This window comes from Jaculus jaculus, unplaced genomic scaffold (assembly GCF_020740685.1).
Source record: "Jaculus jaculus isolate mJacJac1 unplaced genomic scaffold, mJacJac1.mat.Y.cur mat_scaffold_50_1_766167_arrow_ctg1, whole genome shotgun sequence".
Lineage (NCBI taxonomy): Eukaryota > Metazoa > Chordata > Mammalia > Rodentia > Dipodidae > Jaculus > Jaculus jaculus.
The window spans coordinates 548,829-572,340 of record NW_025423502.1 but is presented as its reverse complement, the minus strand read 5'-3'; the positions used below and the strand labels follow the sequence as shown (position 1 = coordinate 572,340).

At 41.9% G+C, this 23,512-nt stretch overlaps 1 non-coding gene and 1 pseudogene across 1 annotated transcript; both read right to left on the bottom strand.

Annotated features, from left to right (window-relative positions):
- On the bottom strand, positions 1–17,936 carry LOC123457450 (annotated as a pseudogene).
- Positions 2,626–2,816, bottom strand: LOC123457454. The gene has a single exon (XR_006635018.1). It is a non-coding gene; the product is annotated as a U2 spliceosomal RNA (small nuclear RNA).
- Positions 17,937–23,512: the final 5,576 nt, after the last annotated feature.

Genomic DNA, 23,512 nt, shown 5'->3' with positions numbered 1-23,512 from the left:
TGAGTTTTCACATATACGGATACTGGCTGAGCTTTGTTGGACTCAGAGGAAATCCAGCATGTGCAGACGATGCTGCAATGTAAGGGTGTGGTGGGAAGATTTCTTTGTACTGAGTCTGATGGATGGTCTGGGGTTTATAACAGATGGGGATTTATGCCCGCTGGGACTTGGTGAACTATTACACTAGGATGGGAGATGTTGTAGGTTGGATGCTGTAACATAGGTCTTGAGGTACATGGAGAGGCTAGGAGGTGGGACACTGGAGTGGCACTACTGAGGGTAGATGATGACAGGTATGGAAGCAGAGTAGAATGTCCTCCGAGGTGCGTATTTCCAGCCAGATGTGCATGTACTGCTGTGTGGTTAGGACTCCCATGAGAAAGAGTGAATGGATTACTGGTAACACTAGTAGGGATATAGGCTTGCTGCTTTGGTGCCCAAAGTTTCCATTCCACTCTTGATGCCCAGATCCAAAGTGCTGAACCTGACTGAAGTTCAAATGCTGCTGCTGGAATGCTGATGTTAATTTTTGATGACGACTACCCATGGCAGAAGGCTGGTTTGATCTTTCAGGGGCAGATCGTCCTTTTACTAATGGCTGGCATGTAGAATCTGTGTTGGCCATTTGCTGATTGGCTTTTAATCCACTTTCTATTCCCATTGGTGGCACAACAGTGCAAACAGATGGCTTGGCTTCTGAGTCAGCACAAGTTACCAGTTCTGTGTCCTGATGAGTGTCCTCTGCATAATTGCTCTCTGCAAATGGACTGTCCTGCCCAGAAGAGTCAGATGTTGGAGAGCCATCCACAGTGTCACAACCACTTTCTTGTTCATCATCTGACACACTGTTCGGACTTTTGCAAGGGGATGGGCTAGACTGTACTGAGCTGCTGGTGCTCAGGGTACTGTCTGGACTACTCAGGGAACACATCCGATCAATATCCAAAGTGCTCTGGCAAGCCTCACAATCTAGACTGCCTTTGCATTCTCTGAGTGAATGACGTGGTGATGTCTCTTCATCATCAGTGTCACTACTAATAGTGATCACACTCACTGCAGGACTTGGGGAGTTAGCTATGATTATAGTTTGCCACTGTTTGTCTGCAACTGATGAATCGGAGTGTTGTATTATAGATGCTTCACAACAGTTTCTTGCCTCTCCTTCTGAACTGTGATTGTCCTGTGTTTCTATGCAACTTAGTTCCTCAACTTCCTTCCCATTTATTACCTTTGGAGAAATAAATGTTGAATGTGGAATATTGGTATTCTGTAATGAGTTACTCCTGTTCTGGCACAGCTTATTTTTCTTGGTAGTGGCAGGCTGAGGCCAGACAACATGTGTGATGCCCACACTAATAGGTTGAGGAGCTGATAAAGTTATTTGATTGGTTAGAGAGGTTGTGGCATCACCAAATTGTAATGACTGCTGTGTGAAATAACTTTCCCCTAGTCTCTAGGCCTCTGTGAGCCAGCCATGCTTTCAGAAGGGAGTGATGCAGCAGCAGAAGGCATGGGAGGTACCTGCTGCCAGGCAGGCACCAGCATCTGCTGTGTTCTTCCAGACCAAGTCTGAGAAAGAACTGGTTGGATCTGCAGTGGCTGCATGGCTGGGGCCTAACTTACAAGAGGAGTAACTGGTAGGTTTACCATGTGCAGCAGGAATACCTTGAATAGCTGGGGGACAGATAATCAGTGTCTGATGGAAGGCATCACCACGACTGCACTGTGCCATTCCCCCCTGCAAAGGAATCCCATGGTGCACAACGGAATGAGCAGATGTGGTCAATGCCTGACTTCTCAATGTTGCAATTTTAGTAAAATTGGCTGTTAGTGTGGCAGTAGTACTTGAAGGTCTTTTTTTTTTTCTTTAAAAAAACATTTTATTAGCATTTTCCATGATTCTAAAAAAAATTCCATGTTAATTCCTTCCCTCCCCCCACTTTCCCATTTGAAATTCCATTCTCAATCGTATTACCTCTCCATCACAATCATTGTCCTTACATATATACAATATCAACCGATTAAGTACCCTCCTCCCTTCCTTTCTCTTCCTTTTATGTCTCCTTTTTAAATTACTGGCCTCTGCTTTCCATGAATTTAAGTAGCATATGTTGGAAAGCAAGAGCAAAATGAAATTACAGAGCAGAGATAAGCATCCTGACATTACTTTTCTATTCCAAAGTTGTTTGTTTTTCCATAGAAAATTTACCCATTTGTAAAACACAAGGTGATCAACTTTTGTGTATATTTAACCTGGTTAAACCTCCAATTACATCTGTACTTATGACTTTGTGACCCACCTAACATAGGCATCACCTGTGTCTAATGTAAGATGAATTTAGATTAAGACTATGTCCCTATATAAAACTTTTAGAGTATCCTTAAGTGTCTGTAAACAGTTGAAGAATCTCTAACTTTAGGCATGGCATTTAGGTTTAGCCTGAAAATTCTTTCCTACATACACACATCTTTATCCACATGCTTTGACATTCTCAGTACCACTCAAAAAGCATTTTTAATGAGCATTCTATGTCCCAACATTGAAAAATTCTTTTCCAGTTCCTTCAATCAATTCATCTCACCCTGTCATTAATTCTTTTTTTAATTCATTTTTTTATTCCCCCGAGGGGGTGCACCATTCCAGGAAGTACTGCAATACCAGGTCGATGCATGGAGTGGGTGGAGTATGCTCCTATTCTAACTCCAAGCTCCAAAAATCCTTTTAATATATTGTCCATGGATAGAGGACATCTCAGATATTAGACTGATAAAAACAGATACTACACTTGATCTTAGCCAAAAGGCTGAGAAGTGATTATCATTCTTATAAGGCTATTAAAAACCTACACCAAATTGATTAATCCTATTACTAAAAAGAAAGCAGTCTTAATACAATTTTATATCATTAATACCAATAACACACTTGGCAATGATTTTATTAGGAGTAGCTAAGGCAAATTGTGTTGTTATCTTAAGGCAGGCTGGCTCAGAAGTCAGATCAGTTACCTCCTACTTTTAAGTAACAGGACATTACAATCTTTTTTTAAAAATATCGGACAAATTATAAGTTACCTCTTTAGAGGAAGTTCTGTTGTTTTAAATGATCCACTATGTAAGGTGAAGTTGACCTAGAACAAATATCTGGCAAATTCATTCCTGTAAAAGACATTTAACTTTCCCTTTTTAACTTCTATGCTTACGTCTTTGATTTCCTTGAAATAGTTCTCTAGAGGAGAAAGGAATGTCACCTGCATCTGTCTCATCTCTTTAGTTACAAACAGTCACAAACATGACACGACTGGCAAGCACAATGAGCGCACATAAACACATATACACATATACACACGCATAAGAAGAACAAATCCTCTTGATAAAATTTAAAAATTTGCTTAAAAACTTGAAGCAATCTCAATTTCTTGTGTTTTTAAAATATCTTTTACTATGGCAATTAGCTCCTTTTTACTCTTTGCTAAAATTTTTTTTTTCCTTAACCCATGTTCCTTCTGCCTTGAGAGAAGTTTTAAGCCTTTCAACAATTGATGCTTATTTAGGATCTGTCCCATGATAGAAAGGAAAGAGGAGAAATGGCAAAACCAGAGGGCAACATTCCCTAGGGGTTCCTCAATGGGCCTGACTGCAATTTTAAGATCTGGCAGCAACTCTAAGAGCATTTACTGGCTGTTGCATGCCCAGTTTTGTTGATAGGAAGAGAGGCTAAATAGGAGGTTTGCCTGTAGTGTCCTCTATGCAGACCTTCACTCACCCCTCCAGTGGGGTGGCGGTCTAATGGCTGGGACGGCCGTCCACTCTAGTGACATTCAGGTCTTTCGTCATACCTCGGGCCTCACGTTCGGGCGCCATTTGCCCCAAGCAGCGGAGAGTCGAATAAAGAAGCAAGGTGAAAATCAACCTGAATGAAAGAAGGCAAAGAAACACAAGGAGACCATGCTAGATATTTGTCACGGCCTCGAGAGTTTATTCTTACATGTAGGTTTATATAGGGTTGTAGGGGGAAGGGGTCGTGGTCAGGGCAAGGAGATGTAGGGGGAAAGGGATGTGGCCAGGGCAAGGAGTTGTAATTAGAGGGGATGTAATTAGGTGTTCATCTAATCTTGCCTAACTGGCTTAACGTCCTGACTGCACCAGGATTCACATCCTGACCATAAACTAGCCTTTTGCAAAAGATAAGATTCTGTAAGCAGTCTGCTGACTGGTTCCAGAAGTACCTAACAGAAAGCGGGATAGACCAGCTTTCTGAGTAATGAGTCAGTTTATGAGCAGGCCCAGGCAAAATGGAGAGGCTTTTGCTCTAAGGCTCCCAACACCTACCCTTGGATATGTCCCCATTTCTCAATATATGAAAGATTCATTTTCTTCTTCAGCCTCACCAGATATTGTAAGTTCATCTGATAATCTTATGAACAACTCTCTCACCTGAGTAACCTTTCCACACCATAGAAGCACTTTGATTTGATCCTAACGGTCTTAAACAAGGAATGATTAAACATATTTCCTCCTCGTTTTTATTGGGAGAAATACAGATGTCATTGTTTGCTAATGACAGGCCAGGTTAAAAAATAACTGCCAAAATGTGTTCTAAATTATCAGATATACTAGTGTACATTTAAGCAGCAATTAATTAGTTATTCAATTTCCCAAATATTTACCAAAATTTGTCCTTAAGCTTTTAATTTACTAGTGCCAAAGGCAAATGATGTCCAGCAAAATTTCATGTACTCAGATGCTGCTCACATATTCTTTTTCATTAAACCAATAATCATTTCTCATTGAATTTTCTTTTTTTAAATTTTTATTAGCATTTTCCATGATTATAAAAAATTTTCCCATGATAATTCCTTCCCTCCTCCCCAACACTTTCCCCTTTGAAATTCCATTCTCCATTATATTACCTTCCCATCTCAATCATTGAACTTACATATATAAAATATCAACCTATTAAGTTCCCTCCTCCCTTCATTTCTCTTCCCTTTATGTCTCCTTTTTAACTTACTGGCCTCTGCTACTAAGAACATTCATTCACACGCAGAAGACCAATCATCTGTAGCTAGGATCCACATATGAGAGAGAACATGTGGCACTACGCTTTCTGGGCTTGGGTTACCTCACTTACTATACTCCTTTCCAGGTCCATACATTTTTCTGCAAATTTCATAACTTCATTTTTCTTTACCGCTGAGTAGAACTACATTGTATAAATGTGCCACATCTTCATGATCCACTCATCAGTTAAGTGATATCTAGGCTGGTTCCATTTCCCTGCTATTATAAATTGAGCAGCAATAAACATGGCTTTTTTTTCCTTAGGGAAATGAGATGATTCCTTTGGATATATGCCTAGGAGTGCTATAGCTGGGTCATATGGTAGATCAATCTTTAGCTGTTTTAGGAACCTCAACACTGATTTCCACATGGCTGGACCAGATTGCATTCCCACCAACAGTGTAGAAGAGTTCCTCTTTTTCCACATCCCTGCCAACATTTATGATCATTTGTTTTCATCATAGTGGCCTATCTGACAGGAGTGAGATGGAATCTCAATGTAGTTTTAATCTGCATTTCCCTGATGACTAGGGATAAAGAACATTTTTTTAGATGCTTATATGCCATTCGTATTTATTCCTTTGAGAATGCTCTATTTAGCTCCATAGCCCATTTTTTGATTGGCTTGTTTGATTCCTTATTATTTAAGTTTTTGATTTCTTTGTATGTCCTAGAAATTAATCCTCTATCAGATATATAGCTGGCCAAGATTTTTTCCCATTCTGTAGGTTGCCTCTTTGCTTTTTTCATTGTGTCATTTGCAGTGCAAAATCTTTGTAATTTCATGAGGTCCCAGTGATTAATCTGTGGTTTTATTGCCTGAGCAATTGGGGTTGTACTCAGAAATTCTTTGCCAAGACCAATATGTTGGAGGGTTTCCCCTACTTTTTCCTCTAGCAGTTTCAGAGTTTCAGGTCTGATGTTAAGGTCTTTAATCCATTTGGACTTAATTCTTGTGCATGGTGAGAGAGAAGAATCTATTTTCATCCTTCTGCAGATATATATCCAGTTTTCCCAACACCATTTGTGGAAGAGGCTGTCTTTCTCCAATGAGTATTTTTGGCATTTTTATCGAATATCAGGTGGCTATAGCTACTTGGGCTTACATCTGGGTCCTCTATTCTGTTCCACTGATATACGTGTCTGTTTCTGTGCCAGTACCATGCTGTTTTTGTTACTATGGCTCTGTAGTATAGTTTAAAATCAGGTATGGTGATGCAACCAGCCTTATTTTTGTTCTCAGTATTATTTTAGATATTCGAGGTTTTTTGTGATTCCAAATGAATTTTTGGATTGTTTTTTCTATTTACATGAAGATTACTTTTGGAATTTTGATAGGGATTGCATTAAATGTATAGATTGCTTTCAGTAAGATTGCCATTTTCACAATATTGATTCTTCCACTCCAGGAACAAGGGATGTTTCTCACTTGAGTGTTTTAAAGTTATCATTGTAGAGATTCTTTACTTCCTTGGTTAGGTGTATTCCAAGATACTTTATTTATTTAATTATTTATTTATTTATTTATTTTTTTGATGCAATTGTGAATGGGAGTGATTCTCTGATTTCATCCTCTGTGTGTTTGTTGTTAGCATATATGAAGGCTACTGATTTCTGTGTATTTATTTTGTATCCTGGTAAGTGGCTGTAGGTTTTGATCAGATCTAACAGTTTGCTAGTAGAGTCTTTAGGGTCCTTTATGTATAGAATCATGTCATCTGCAAATGATAACTTTGTCTCTTCCTTGCCAATTTGTATACCTTTTATGTGTGCCTCTTGCCTTATTGCTATGGCTAAGACTTCCAAAATTACATTAATTAAAAGTGGGAACAGTGGATACCTTTGTCTTGTTCCTGATTTTAGTGGAAAAGCTTCCAGTTTTCCCCCATTCAGTAATATGTTGGCTGTAGGCTTGTCATAAATAGCTTTTATTATATTGAGATATGTTCCTTCTATTCCCAGTCTCTGTAGGACTTTTATCATGAAGGGATGTTGGATTTTGTCAAGGGCTTTCTCTGAGTCCAATGAGATGATCATGTGATTGTTGTCCTTCAATATGTTTATATAATGTATTACATTTATAGATTTGCGTATATTGAACCATCCCTGCATCTCTGGGATAAAGCCTACTTGGTCAGGGTGAATGATCTTTTTGATGTACTCTTGTATTCTGTTTGCCAATATTTTGTTGAGAATTTTTGCATCTATGTTCATGACGGAGATTGGCCTGTAATTTTCTTTTTTTGTTCTATCTTTGCAGGGTTTTTGTATCAAGGTGATGCTGGTCTCATAGAAGGAGTTTGGTAGAATTCCTTCCTTTTCTATTTCCTGGACATGCTGAAGAAGCAATGGTGTTAGCTCTTCCTTAAAAGTCTGGTAAAATTCAGGAGTGAATCCATCTGGGCCTGGGCTTTTTTTAGTTGGGAGATTGATAACTGTTCAGATCTCCATGCTTGTTATAGGTCTATTTAAGTGATTAATCTCATTATGATTTAATTGAGGTAGTTCATATAAATCAAGGAAAGCATCCATTTCTTTCAGATTTTTATACTTTGTGGAGTATATGCTTTTATAGTATGTCCCTATGGTTTTTTGAATTTCTCTGGAATCTGTTGTGATGTTACCTTGTTCATCTCTGATTTTATTAATTTGTGTCTCTTCTCTCTTTCCTTTGGTCAGATTTGCTAAGGGTTTATAAATCTTGTTTATCCTTTCAAAGAACCAACTCTTTGTCTCATTAATTCTTTGGATTGATTTTTTCTTTCTATTACATTAATTTCTGCCCTAATCTTTATTATTTCTTCCCATCTACTGATTTTTGGTTTGCCTTGTTCTTCTTTTTTCAAGGCTTTAAGGTGAAGCAGTAGGTCATTTACTTGTGACCTTTCTAGTTTCTTAACATAGGCACTTAAGGCTAAAAATTAACCTCTTACAACTGCCTTCATTGTGTCCCAGACATTTTGGTATGCTGTGTTCTCATTATCATTTGACTCTATGAATTTTTTGATTTCCTTCTTGATTTCTTTATTGACCCATTCATCATTTAGTAGTGTATTGTTTAGTTTCCATGATTTTGTGTATGCTTATAGCCTTTCTTGCTACTGATTTGTAGTTTCCATTGTGGTCAGATAGATTGCAAGGAATTATTTCAATTTTCCTGAATTTGTTAAGATTTGCTGTGTGTCCTATTACATGGTGTATTTTAGACAATGTTCCATGTGCTGCTGAAAAGAATGTATATTCTGCAGCCTTTGGATGAAATGTCCTGTATGTATCTGTTCAGTCCATTCCTCTTATGACCTCATTTAGTCCAGATGCCTCTCTGTTTATTTTTTCCTGGGATGACATGTTAATTGATGAGAGTGGGTGTTAAGGTCACCCACCACCACTGTGTTTGGTGTTACTGTGACCTTAGTTCTAATAGTGTTTGTTTGATGAATTTGGGAGCCCCCATGTTAGGTGCATATGTGTTTAGGATTGTAATGTCCTCCTGTTGGAGTGTACCCTTAGTCAATATAAAGTGACCTTTCCTTATCTTTCTTGACTAACTTTGGACTATAGTCTACCTTGTCAGACATTAGGATAGCAACCCCTGTTTGTTTTCTAAACCCATTTGCTTGAAAAAGCATTTTCCAACCCTGCACCCTAAGATAATGTCTATCCTTTGTAGAAAGGTGAGTTTCTTGGAGACAACAAATTATAGGATCCTGATTTTTAATCCAGTCCACAAACCTATGTGTTTTCGTTGGGGCATTGAGGGCATTGATATTAAGAGATATTATTGAAAGGTGTGCATTTATGTTTGCAATTTTTTTTTTGTAGTTCTTGTTCTATCTGTGCTCTCTTGTGTTAACTAGTATTTGCGTATTGATTGTTTTCTCTAGGTTCCTTATATGTGTGCTTTTCCTTTTCTTCAGCATGAAGGATTTTTTCAATTATTTTTTTGTAGAGCTGGTTTTGTCTTCCTGTACTCCTTTAACCTCTTTTTGTCATAGAATATCCTTATTTCTCATCTATTTGAATGGATAGCTTTGTAGGATAAAGTAACCTTGGTTGACAGTTGTTATCTTTCAGAACTTGGAATATATCACTCCAAGCCCTTCTGGCTTTTAAAGTTTGTGTTGAAAAATCTGCTGCAATCTTGATGGGTTTGCTTTTGTAGATAACTTGATTTTTCTCTCTAACTGCATTCAATATTTTTTCTTTTGTTTTTGTGTTTGGAAGTTTGATTATAATGTGGTGAGGAGAGTTTCTTTCCATGTTTTTTCTGGCTGGAGTTCTAAAGGCTTCCTGTATCTGCATTGGCACCTCTTTTCCAATTTGGGGGAAATTTTTCTTCTATGATTTTGTTGAAGACACCTACTATGCCTTTGGAGTGGAATTCTTCTCCTTCTACTATGGCCTGAAGTCTTATATTTGATCTTTTCATTGTGTCCCGAATATCTTGAAATTCCCACTCATACTTTTCTTTAAATTTGTCTTTCTCTTTGTTGGACTGTATTAGATCTGCCACCTGGTCTTCCAGCTTAGATATTCTGTCCTCTCCTTCATCCATTCTACTGGTGAGATTTTCTCCAGAGGTTTTTTTTTTTTTTTTATTTCATTAACTGTGTCCTTCATTGCTAGTAATTCTGACTGGTTTTTCTTGATTATTTTTATTTCCTTATTTATGTTTTTTTAAAACTTTTATTAGCAATTTCCATGATTATAAAAAAAATCCAATGGTAATTCCCTCCCTCCCCCCACATTCCCCTTTGAAAGTCCCTTCTCCATTGATTTCCTCTTTGAGTTCCTCTTTGACTCTTTTGATTTGTTCTCTGACTTCTTTGAACATATTTACATTCATTCTTTTGAAATTTTTCTCAGTCATTTCCTCTAAATTGTTCTCACTGGAGGTCATATCTGATGCATTAATACTTTAAATGGATTTATATCATCTTGCTTTTTAGTGTTTCTTGTGCTATAATGTATACTTTTTTGTTTCTTTGTTTTTTTGAGGTAGGGTCTCACTTTGGTCCAAGCTGACCTGGAATTAAGTATGTAGTCTCAGGGTGGCCTCGAACTCATGGTGATCCTCCCACCTCTGCCTCCCAAGTGCTGGGATTAAAGGCATGTGCCACCATGCCTGTCATACATTTTTGCATCTTGGATTAAGTTAATGCTTGGATTTTGTGGTGGTCTGATTCAGGTGTTCCCCATAAACTTAGGTGTTCTGAATGCTAGGTTCCCAGCTGATGGGTATTTGGGAATTAATGCCTTCTGGAGGGAGTGTATTGTTGGGGGCGGGCTTAAGGGCTTTATAACCAGTTTTCACATGCCAGTGTTTGGCACACCCTCCTGTTGCTGTGGTCCATCTTATGTTGGCCAGGGGGTGATGTCCACCCTCTGCTCATGCCATCGTTTTCCCCTGCCATCGTGAAGCTTCCCCTCAAGCCTGTAAGCCAAAATAAATCTCTTTTTCCCAGAAGCTACTCTTGGTTGGGTGATTTCTACCAGCAATGTGAACCGGACTGCAACAGTAAAGTGGTACCAGGAGTGGGGTTGCTGCTGGACACCTGACTGGTTTCAGCCTTTTGGAGCTGATTTTCAAGAGGAATGTGGAAGGAGTTGAAACCTTGGCCTAAGAGATGCTTTGCAGTGGTGTAAGTAAAGCTTGATGGACTATTCTGGTCAGAGCTGAAAGACCTGAAGGCAGTAAGAACTATGGACTGTGAGTTTTGTCTTATGAGGGTGAGAAAAAGCTTTGCCTGGACTGGGCTAGCAGTTTGTGGGAGATCTTGCTCTTATGCCCGTGTCCTGAGAAGTTGTGCAGGGTTGCTTTGCATAGAAATGAACTGGTGTGAGCACAGGAATATGGCACAGAAGAAAAATCTTTGGGTGAACTGTTGCCCATTCAGCTGCAACTGAGAGATTACAACCTTTGAGACTGGGCTAGCTGACTTGTGCTGGGGCAACAAGAAGAATGTAGACTCTTTTGAAGGGGCCTGAGTGCTCAAGGAGTCCTGTTCTTCAAAGTCTGCTTAATTCCCCCCTGGATTAACAAATTGGCGCCCTACCTGGTATCATGGAGTATAAGAAATGCTGGAAAGAGTGTCATTGAGTTTGCAACACGGTCTTGTGTTTTGGAAATGGCCATGGGCAGTGTGAAGCGGGTTTGCCTGTTGCCTGCATAGAGATCCCATGGGGCCATGAGGATGAACCGTGCATTGCAGTGGAGACCCAGTGGAGATGCCGGGACCATGAGATGGCTGCCGTGGAGCTGCCGGCCCCGATGAAGTTTCCCAGGACTGTGAGTAGGCTAGCTGGAGGGGCGGAGTTGGAATGCCAGAGACTTGTTGCTGGTTAGAATTATCGGACTTGAAGATTTGTCACTGGCTAAAGTTGCTGTACTTGAAGCTACAGAGTTTGATGTTTGCCCTGGTTGTTTTAAATCTTGTATTGGTTGAATGTTTCTTTGCTATGCCCAATGCCATCTTTGCTGTATGAATATTTATTCTGTGCTATTATGGGTTTTTTGAGTTTATTTTTTGGTATTATGGCTCAGTTAAAAGATCTTAAACTATGGGGATGTATGAACATCATTGAGATTGATAAAAACTATTGGGACTTTTAAAGTCAGACTGAAAGCATTGTATTTTACATCATCTATGGATATCAGTTTATGGGGGCCAGGGGCGGAATGTGGTGGTTTGATTCAGGTGTCCCCCATAAACTTAGGTGTTCTGAATGCTAGGTTCCCAGCTGATGGATATTTGGGAATTAATGCCTCCTGGAGGGAGTGCATTGTTGGGGGCGGGCTTAAGGGCTTTATAACCAGTTTTCACATGCCAGTGTTTGGCACACCCTCCTGTTGCTGTGGTCCATCTTATGTTGGCCAGGGGGTGATGTCCACCCTCTGCTCATGCCATCGTTTTCCCCTGCCATCGTGATGCTTCCCCTTGAGCCTGTAAGCCAAAATAAATCTCTTTTTCCCAGAAGCTACTCTTGGTTGGGTGATTTCTACCAGCAATGTGAACCGGACTACAACAGATTTTCAAGCTAGCTACGTATTCTTAACTGTATCAATTGATTTGATGTTATATATTTTCAGGGTAGGAGCTTAAGGTGTTAGGTGTGGCTCTTAAGACTCTCAGAGTATCTACAAAGGTGCTCCTAGGGGTTGAGTTTCCCTGCTATGGGAGTATTCAAGAGGTTGAGTGGAATAAAATAGAGGTAGATTCTAAATTTAACTAAACACTATACACATTCAATCAAAAACAGCCCCAAGTATGTATGCCAGAGTAGTTATTATAACAACCAGATCCTCTATCAACAGAGAGGTTAAGATTTCTGCTCTGTTGAGGGATCCAAGTCAGCTTGTGACCAAATGAGACCCTTCCCTGGTGCAATCCCTGTTACCTTGGATGATTTTGGTCTCAGTCAAGTTTCTGCCTGGGACGTTGGGCTGCTGTTGTGATTTCTGGAGCTGTGCACTGGCTGTCCTGCAGGGTAAACTGACCCTGGCAACTGTGGCCCTGCATATCATCACACCTGCTGCTGGAACTGCTGCTTCTATAGCTGCCTCTGCTGGGTCTGTCGCTGCTGCTGCGGAAGCTGCGGCTGCTGAGTCCACCACCGCTGCTGCCACTGCAGCTGCTGCTGCTGAGTCTGCCACTGCTGCCGCTACTGGGTCTCCTGCTGCTGGGCCTGCCACTGCTGCCGCTACTGGATCTGCTGCAGCTGGGGCCACTGTTACCAGTGACGGAGCCACTGATGTTGCTGCCAGACTTTGCACCTGCTTGGGTCCTGCTGTCAGCTGAATTTGGAGTGGCTGTGTCCCAGGACTGCTGCTCTGTTCACTGAAACTGGACACACACAGTGCGGGAGGGGAGGGAGCCACACCTGCTCTAGTTCTCTTGCTTTTCCATGTGTTCTTCTACCTCGTGGTCTGCTCCTCTGTTGCTCACTGCTGCTCTCCCTTCACGTTTCTTGAGTTGCAGAGAGCTCCGGTGTGAGTGGAAGCTTCCCACACCTGGCTTTTCCTGCAGCTGGAGCCAAGTCTGGTGGCTTTCTCGTACGCCGCCACCACCGCCACGGTTGGCAGATCTGCCAGGGCTGCTTTTGCTGGCCTGTGAAGGCTCTGGGTGCTCTGGATCTCTTCTACTTCTCCGCTGCTGCTTCAATTTCATATACACCTCACTTTTTAGAAAAAGTGTCTATTTTGCTGAGTTTTTTTGGTCTTTTTACCCTCTAGGCTGTTTTGGCGTGGTACCTACGCACATCTGAATTTTCTTTTACTGTGTTTTCAAACCCTTTTTTGTTTTGTTTTTAAGATGTTATTGTTTTTTTTCCTAATGTATTTTTCAAACATGTTTCCAATTCTACAGTTTGCCATTTCTTCTTTCTGGGAGACCAGAGGGGCTGGGGTCATAGTCCTTTGTGGGAGTGTTTGCCTTGCCAGCACAAAACTGTAGATTATATTCAAGACAAGGTTGGGGCTACCGAGTGAGTACCAGGTCAGCCTGGGCTAGAATGATATGCTATCAGGAAAAAACAATACCAAAAAGAAAGGAAAGGAGGAAAAGGCCAATGCTCAAAAATGTTAATAATCATTAGAATTGAAATTAACACCTCAATCACATGCTGCTGAACCTAATGTCTTAACAGAAATTTACAACTCTCAACAGAACTTGTAGCAGAATAATTTCAGCAGAAACTAACAAAATAATTTTAGATATTTTAATTAGGAATATTATCATGTAAGAGCCTATGGAAATATTCTACATAACACATATTTAATATTTAGTAGTGATCTGTGGCCAGTTCTGCTAGTGCAGGACTATTCTCCAAGCTATGAAGGATGCAATGGTCATTTGAATGTAAATGTCGCCAATAGCCTCAGGTAGTTTTGATTGAGCTTCCTGTTAAGTTTCCAGCTAGTGTTAGTGGAGCCCTGCTATAAGAAGTATATTGCTATGGGCAGACCTTGGGGTAGAGGATTCCAACCCTACTATGTGTTCAGAGTCATACTGTGCCAAATCAGATTCTAGTATTAACTTGTGATATTAAAACACTATACAGGGCTGGAGAGATGGCTTAGCAGTTAAGTGCTTGCCTGTGAAGCCTAAGGACCCCGGTTCGAGGCTCTGTTCCCCAGGTCCCACGTTAGCCAGATGCACAAGGGGGCACACGCGTCTGGAGTTCGTTTGCAGAGGCTGGAAGCCCTGGCGCGCCCATTCTCTCTCTCTCCCTCTATCTGTCTTTCTCTCTGTGCCTGTCGCTCTCAAATAAATAAATAAATAATTAAAAAAACAAAACAACAAAAAAAACCACTATACAGAAGTAAAACAGAATGGCATTAAAATATAAATTTAATAGTCTATGCATCTTACAAATTCATCAGAAGAACTCTCTATTACCTTTTCGTTATTGACAAAAAAAGGTGTGGATCCTCTGTCTATACTCAGCATCCCCAGCTACTTTTGAAACTAAGACCAGAGGCTTTATTTAGTCTAATATTTCAATGATATCATGGGCTACCTGTTCAGTACTGCGTCAAGGGAAGTAAGAAGAAGGTAGGTATGAAGAGAACCACAACTTGGGTGGACTGTTTTTAGACTATAGCAAAGGCTAACATACTGCCAGAAGAATTGGACAGACCATGTTCCACATACTTATGTTTTCTTATCTGCATACTAATTATACTTAATAATGGTTTTTATTAGACCATTTTAAACATACACACTAAGCATTTTATTTTTTTTTTTGTTTATTTTCATTTACTTATTTGATCATGACAGAGAGAGAGAGAGAGAGAGAGAGAGAGAGAGAGGGAGGGAGAATGGGCATACCAGGGCTTCCAGCCACTGAAAATGAACTCCAGACATGTGTGTCCTCTTGTGCATCTGGCTAACATGGGTCCTGGGGAACCGAGCCTCTAACCAGGGTCCTTAGGCTTCACAGCCAAGCACTTAACCACTAAGCCATCTCTCCAGCCCACAATGCATTTTTATGACATCCACATAATTATCCTGTATGGTTCCCAATCCATACTCAATGCCTCCCCTCCTTATTAGTCTTCCTTCCCTTTTGTTTTCATGCCTTTTTTGTGATATAATGTGTTTAATAGAGCTGCCTGCAGGATACATGGTGAGGAAATATTACAGGATTAAATGATTCTGTATTTAGGGCTCCCCACCAGTGGCTATATCACTGAAGAAAATTTCTCTCCTCCCAATGTTTAGCAGCTAGCCTCTCTTGCTAGGGAAAGAAAACACCTGATTAGAAGCAGCTTATTAAAGGAAAGTACTGTAACAAACTCAATTTTCCATGATTTAGTGACTAAAAAACCATTCATAACAGGCTGGAGGGATGGCTTAGTAGTTAGTTAAGGCACTTGCCTGTAAAGCCAGAGGACCCAGGTTTGATCCCTCAGGACCCATGTAAACCAGATGCTCAAAGTGATACATGCTTCTGAAGTTTAATTGCAGCGGCTGAAGTCCCTGGTATACCCATTCTCTCTCTCTCTCTCTCTCTCTCTCTCTCTCTCTCTCTCTCTCTCTCTCTTTCTCTCTCTATCTCTATCTCTATCTCTCTCGCCCCCTCTTTCTTTCTCTCTACAGATAATATCTAGAAGATGGTAAACCATATCCTCAAACATGGTTAATAAATTCAGAGAAGTCAATGTAAATTTTACATTTAAATAATGCACAATTAAACGGTATTACTTTCCTGAAGTTTAAGGCCATTAAGCTGGAAGTGCCCATGCTATTTTCACCACAAGGTTATATAATCCAAATAATGTACTGATATTTTATACAAGGTGGTTTACAGGACATGCTTACTAAGATTTTAATGGTATAAGCCAATATGAAGAGTAAACCAACACTTTATTCCCTTTATATGTGGCAAGAAAATCTAACTAATATTATCACACAATGTAGGGGAAAGACAAAATCCCTACAAGTTACATGTGTGTCAAATCTCTTCACTGTTCTTTTTTTTGTTTGTTTGTTTTTGTTTTTCCAATGTGCAGTCTCATTCTAACCCAGGCTGATCCGATATCCACTTGGAGGTCTCAGGGTGGCCTTGAATTACAGCAGGCCTTCTACATCTGCCTCCCAAATTTAGGTATTAAGGGCATGTGCAACCATGCTGGACTTCTTGATATTGATTTTTAAACTTCATAATGAAATATAAAAACCTTGTTCAACCCTCCAGAAGTACCGGGTTCATACAGCATCATAATACCTGGATTCAGTAATAAGAGTCGGTTTCAAACAACAGAAACACTGTAAATAATTGTATAGGCAGACAGTGTGGTGAGAGAGGAAAGTAGGTGGAGCCTGGAAGTCATTCCTCCCTGCAGATCACACCTTCAGGCCCTCTCGAAAAGCTAACAGTTCCTGGGCCCATGGGTGTCCTCAGAACAACTCATTTATCCATTCTGAAAAGTGGTCCAAACACTCCAAACATCATAGTGTGACATGTACTAAAATGAAGATTACCTCTGCAACATTTTACACTCAGAATATAAAGTAATTATGGTATGGACCAAGCAAATGCTATAATTATCCTTGTCTGGAGTTCTTCTAACTCTCTATGAAGTGTTAGTGTAAGGGCTCAGTTAAGAGGGGTGCACAATGCAGATTTCTATTCAACGAAAATCTCTCAGACTTTCTAACAATTTATAGCAAAGAAAATAGTATTAACATCTCATACAACCATCTCCTGCACAAAACTGTGTCCCCAGAAATTGGTTGTATATTATTTTGTGTTATTTTGTTGTATTTATTGGAGCTAGATGCCATAGTTCACAGATCCTCAACCCGCTGATCCCAGGGCTTCCCCTGTAGCCCATGCCCTCAGGGTGTCTCCACCCCATGCTGGGATACTACCTACCCCCCAGAGTCTATCTAAGCTTACCCACCTTCACGGTGGAGGACTGGACAGGTTCCTGACCACAACCACCTCCACTGCCAACTTCCCAGGCCAGCCAGTGACAGTAGAGTGCACCTGTCCACGTTCCAGAGCCCTACGGACTAAAGTTGTGCACTATCCCCAGATCATTGTTTTTTAAATATAATTTTATTATTTATTTGAGAAGGAGAGCGAGAGCACAACACAGAGAAAGAGGTATATATATAGAAAGAGAAAGAATGCGTACATGAAGGCTGCAAATAAACTCCAGATGCATTGGCCACCATTGCTTGATTTCTGAGGTCCAACACCTATTTATTTATTTTCTATAAACATATCTTCTTTAAGCATTTTTTCCCAAGGTGTGGCTTCACTCTACCCCAGGCTGAAGGCTGTACTCAAACTCACAGCAATCCTCCTACATCTGCCAAGATTAAAGGTGTGTGCCACTGTCAGAGACCATGACCTGGCTGCCCTGAGGACAAAAGAGAACTAGCAGCTCTCATGCAGCCCCTCCCCTGAGAACAAACAGCTGCTCGGGGAGATGTCACAAGAGAGATTCCAGAAATACCACAAGATGCTCCAGAAGATTACGGCCAGGTGGCCCCACTTCCTCCTTCCTTGTACCCCCTCCCCCTTTGTCCCCTCCTTATTGCCCTACCTGCTGGTTGATTATAAAAGAGCTACAAAATCCAACATTAAACGAGACCTTGACAAATCCTCCGCTTGGTCTCCTTCTTCTTTTCTGCCCATTCTTTCAGGTTGCATCCCTCCTCGACCACCCCATGTTAGATTGGTCCCGTGGGTCAGGGGCAATTGGCGCCCAACATGGGGCTCGAGGCACAGGTCCCAACTGGACGATAGACCGCATTGGAAATCTCCTCGGGATGCCGAGAGACATTTTGAAGAGTGCCCGCCATTTCGTCGCTCACGATTTCGGCTATGGCTCCCTGTAAGTCAGGATCCTTATTCTTCATTCTCGTCCGATTTTTAGAATGGGCCAAAAACTTACTACAGAAGCTCTCTATCTTAGAGATTTAAAGAGCTCTCTCAGGGAAAGAGGGATAAGAATTAAGAAAAAGGACCTTATTAAATTCTTTATCTTTATTGACAAGGTCTGCCCATGGTTCATTATTTCTGGTCCCGATATCCATCCTGGAAAATGCCAGAAGGTCGGCAAATATTTAAATCGCCGCCTCCAAGAAGAGGGGCCCAATTCTGTCCTCTCCACAGTCTTTTCTTACTGGGGACTAATAAGAGACATAGTGGAGGAAGCACACTCAGACCCCGATAAACAACAACTCCTTTCTGTTGCAGAATACTGCCTCCATCCTCTTTCATGTAGCGCTTCTTTAGTTTCACTTTCCTCTCCTCCTGAAAAATCCCCTTGCCCATCGGTCATTATCGATATAGGTTCTAACTCCAATAACTCTTGTGTTCCCCAAGCAGTAGAAAGGTTGTACCCGCCCTTGCCCAAGCACGCTAACCCCGAGACTGCTTCTCAATGTACACCCCTCATGAACCCGTTTTTTTCAAAAAATTGCGATCCCGAGCCTCTTGATCCAGGTGACACTACCTCGCTTGAGGAGGAGGCTGCTAAATAACATAATCCCGACTGGCCTCCCGCCGCATCGGCCCACCCTTTCAGACCACCCCCTTACCCCTCCCAGCTTTGTGCACCCACTCTATTACCCACTCTGATACCTCCAGGGGTTCACCCCTCTACCCTTACTGGTGCCAAAGAACATTTCACTAAACAGATAACTGAATTACGGGATGTGCTTAAGCTTCAAAAAGAGTTTTCTCAATTATCTACAGATTTAAGCTCTTTACAAGCTTCAATTAAGGAGACCATACTTAAACCCCCAAGTTCAACCACGACAAGGACCACTAAAAAGACTCTCGCCCCGCAGCGTTCCCTGGCCTTTCCGGTGGTTACACGCTCCACCATCGACCCTCAGGTATCCTCTATGGATGCCCCACTGGAGGAATTTAATTCTACCCTGGGTTCCGACAACAAGGATGAGACCTCCAAGGCTGAGAAGGGTCCTGATGACGCATTAATTCCCCCTATCAGAATCCCCGCTGCTGTCCCAGCCACTCAGGCCCCAGACGTCCATTATCGCCCCCTGCGCTTTAAAAAGATAAAAGAATTTCATTCAGCAGTACAGACATATGGCCCAACGGCCCCTTTTACTCTTTCCCTCCTTGAAGATCTCTCTGGGGGGGGGGTCACAACCCCTGGAGAATGGACCCAAGTTGTTCAGTCTGTTCTAACCCGAGGACAATTTTTATCCTGAAAGGCAGACTTTAAGGATAGGTGCCAATCCATCGCTATAGTTAATCTAAGGGACCCTAATTTGCCCACTGCAAATTGGACCCTCAATAAGCTGACTGGCCAAGGTAGATATGCCACTGAAGCCTGCCAACGGGGCTTTCCTCCCGGCCTCCTGGCACAGACAGCCAATGCGGCCTTTGCTGCCTGGCGAATGATCCCTACACGGGGTTCTGTTACCTCCCCTTTGTCAAAGATTACTCAGGGTTCCCAAGAAGAATATACTCATTTTGTGGGCAGACTCACTGAAGCAGCAGAACGTATTCTCGGCCCGGGAGGCCAAGAATCCAAGTTCCTAAAACAACTAGCCTATGAAAATACAAATTCAGCTGGCAGGTCCGTCCATGCTTCCCCCTATAGAGCTTCAAACAAGCTGCAATCTCACTCATGTTGTTAACTGTAGCTTTCTCTATTGTTGCCCCTGCTGGCACTTACTTTGCATGCTCTACTGGTCTCACTCCTTACATTGTAACTTCCACCTTCTTAGCTCACAAAGATTATTGTGTCCTTGTACAACTCTTCCCTAAGCTAACAATACATTCCAAAGATGAGTTCCTCCATTTTTGGGAGGGAGGAACATCTCCGTCACATGCCAAACGGGAGCCTATCACTGCCATCACTCTTGCTGTTATCCTGGGGTTGTGTGCCGCCAGAGCAGGCACAGGCATTGCTCCATTAGTCACCTCCCAACAACAATTTAATCAACTCTCTTTGGCAGTAGATAAGGACTTACAGCAATTACAAAAGGGTCTTCAAGACTTAAAGGACTCTATGGTATCTTTGTCTGAAGTAGTCCTCCAAAACAGACATGGGCTAGACCTAGTCTTTCTACAAGAGGGGGTCTATGTGCTGCACTTAAGTAGGAATGTTGTTTTTATGCAGACAAAACTGGCCTAGTTCAAAATAGTATTGACAAGGTCTGTTCCAGTTTGGAGGAACGAAAGCGTATCCGGGAAAAGCAGGAGTCATGGTACCAAAACTGGTTCTCCACTTCTCCTCTGTTTTCCACATTAGTCCCCTCTATTCATGGTCCCTTCGTAGGACTCCTCCTCCTTCTTTCTATTGGACCTTGGGCATTTAAACGACTAACTTCTTTTGTCAAAGAACAGGTTGATTCTGCCACCAGAAATTCAGTGTCTGACCATTACCACAGATTACAGCTAAAGAAGAAGAGGGCCAAACAGATGAGACACCCCTCGGCTCTCCTTCAGCCTGACTTGATTTTTCTCCCTTGGCTGACAATAGGTCATGGTTTCAATTCCCTAAATGGCTGCGAGGCTCCCAATGATGGGATCATTATGGTACCAAGCCCAGGGGAACACCGCTAAGCTATGGCCTCAGCCAGAGATGAGAATATTGTAGGGCCCATTCCCTGGAGGCCATCCACATAGCCTAAGACAGGTGGATCACCTTCCATGAGCTGTGATCGTGGCCAATGACAGAATTATCCAGGAGTAGGGGCAGCCCTCATAGCTTAAGACAGGCGGGCCATCTTCAGTAACTGGTGCTGGGATTGGAAGCATGCCATATAGCCTAAGACAGGGTACCACGCCCATTTCAATTATACAAAGAGGGAGGAAATGTCAGAGACCTTGACCTGGCTGCCCTGAGGACAAAAGAGAACTAGCAGCTCTCATGCAGCCCCCCCCCCCCAGAACAAACAGCTGCTCTGGGAGAAGTCACAAGAGACATTCCAGAAATACCACAAGATGCTCCAGAAGATTACGGCCAGGTGGCCCTACTTCCTCCTTCCTTGTACCCCCTCCCCCCTTTTCCCCTCCTTATTGCCCTACCTGCTGGTTGATTATTAAAGAGCTATAAAATCCAACATTAAACAAGACCTTGACAAATCCACCGCTTGGTCTCCTTCTTCTTTCCCACCCGTTCTTTCAGGTTGCACCCCTCCTCGACCACCCCATGTTAGATTGGTCCCGTGGGTCGGGGGCATGCCACCACAACTGATAGAGTGAGAAAGAGAATAAATGGGCACACTGGGACCTCTAGCCATTGAAAACAAACTCCAGATGCATGTTTCTCCTTGTGCATCTGGCTTATGTGCGTGTGTCCTGAGAAATGGAAAATGGGTTCTTTGGCTTTGCAGGGAAGCACCTTATCTACTAAGCCATTTCTCCACATCTGGCTTAGTAATTTCAATGTTGTCCAGGCAAGTATGAAGACCTGAGTTTGAATCACCAGCACTCACATAAAAGCTGTGTGTGATGGCAAATATCAGGATCCCAGAACTGGGGAGGTGGAGACAGAAGTCTCCCTGGGCTACTTGGTCAACTAGTCCAGCTGGATCAGTGAGCTCCAGGGTCTGTGAGAGACCTTGTCTCAAAGAATAATGTGGAGAGTAAATGAAGTCTGCACCTGACTTTGACTTCTGGCTGCCACATTTACCTGTACACAGCAGCATAAAACACATATGTGTGCCCACATGCATATGAACACATACATATTCCAAAAACAACAACAAAAAGCTGTTAAAGTGCTTGCCTGCAAAGTTGAAGGACCTAGGTTCAATTCCCAATATCCACATAAAGCCAGATGCACAAGGTATTGAATGTATCTGGAGGTCATTTGCAGCGACTGGAGGCCCTGGCATACCCATTCTTTCCCCACCCCACCCCTCTTTCTCCCTCTAATTTGGTACAAATGCATCTGAGTTCATTTGCAGTGACTGGAGGCTCTGGCGTGCCCATTCTCTTTCTCTCTGCCCCTTTCTCTCTGCGTGTCTCTGTTTCTTTCTCTGTCTCTCTCTCTCTCTCAAAAAAATGTCACTATAGAGCTGCAGAGATGGTGGTGGCACACACTTTTAATCCTAGCACTTGGGAGGCAGAGGAAGGAGGATCTCCCTGAGTTCAAGGCCAGCCTTGGATTACATAGTGAATTCGAGGTCACCTTGGCCTAGAATGAGATCCTACTTCTAAACAACAACAACAAAAAGAATATCACCATAAGCTGAAAGAAACCTTTGTTTGCAGTGTCCAGAGCCCCATTGTGTTTGTTCATCCCTGCCACCTGCCAATAAATTAGAGAAAAACCTGTGACAGATGTTTTTCTCAACCTTTCCTATGACCACATCCTACAGTTTGCCTTTTCTCTTCTCATTTCCCCTGTCTTCTCAGCCCCTGCAACACTCATCTACTCAGAGCCACTTCCTATGGATCCTCAAGCTACCTCTCCTGAACCCCAATTTGATTTCCTTTTATGAGCCACTCTCAACTCCAACTGAGAAGGAAGCAATCTCAATGAATAGGGAGGGGAGTCACATGATGGAGGGGTATTTGCAAGTCTAAAGGGAATTTCTGAACCCAGTCTGACAATGTTGCCTTGGAAATGTACTCACTGTCCCCCTTTCCTCCCTTGGGCTCTGTTCAAAGGAGGAAGAAAGATTTTTTTTTTCTTTTTTTGCATTATTATTATATGATCCAGGGGTTTTGCAAGCATAGATATAAATAGATACCTCTTTTTAGGAGTGTGGTCCAAAGAGCTGCAGAGAGCAGCCATTTAAGAGTCTTTCAGGTGACCTTAGGTGTGAGATGGGATGGATGGAAATAAAGAAAGCTATTGTAGATAGTAATTTTTTCCCCTCCACATTTAAATTATATCCACTCAGGAGTCTCTCAGCCTTCCTTTCCATAGTCTATAAGGATACTTTCTTGAAAGAGAAATTCAAATGCTATTTCTGATGTGTTCTTGACAGAATACTTAAGGCAACTTAACAAGTCCCGTTTCTTGAAAAACAATGTATGTATGCATGTATGTATGTATGTGTATGTATATATATGTGTGTGTATATGTATGTGTATGTATATATATGTATATATATGTGTGTGTGTGTGTGTACACACACACACACACACACACACACATATGTGGCTGGAGAGATGGCTTAGCAGTTAAGGCACTTGCCTACAAGGCCAAAGGACCCAGGTTCAACTCCCCAGGACCCAAGTAAGCCAGATGCACAAGATGACACATGCATCTGGAGTTCATTTACAGTGGCTGAAAGTCCTGCCATACCCAATCTCTTTCCTTCTCTCAAGGAAATAAATAAAAATAAAAATAAATATTTACCTATCCTCTTTGAGGGAGAAAGAGAGAAGGAACGGGAGGGAGGTAGAGAATGGGCACATCAGGGTCTCTAGCTACTACTCTGGTTTATGTGGGTACTGGGGAATTGAACCTAGGTCCTAAGGCTTTTCAGGCCAATGC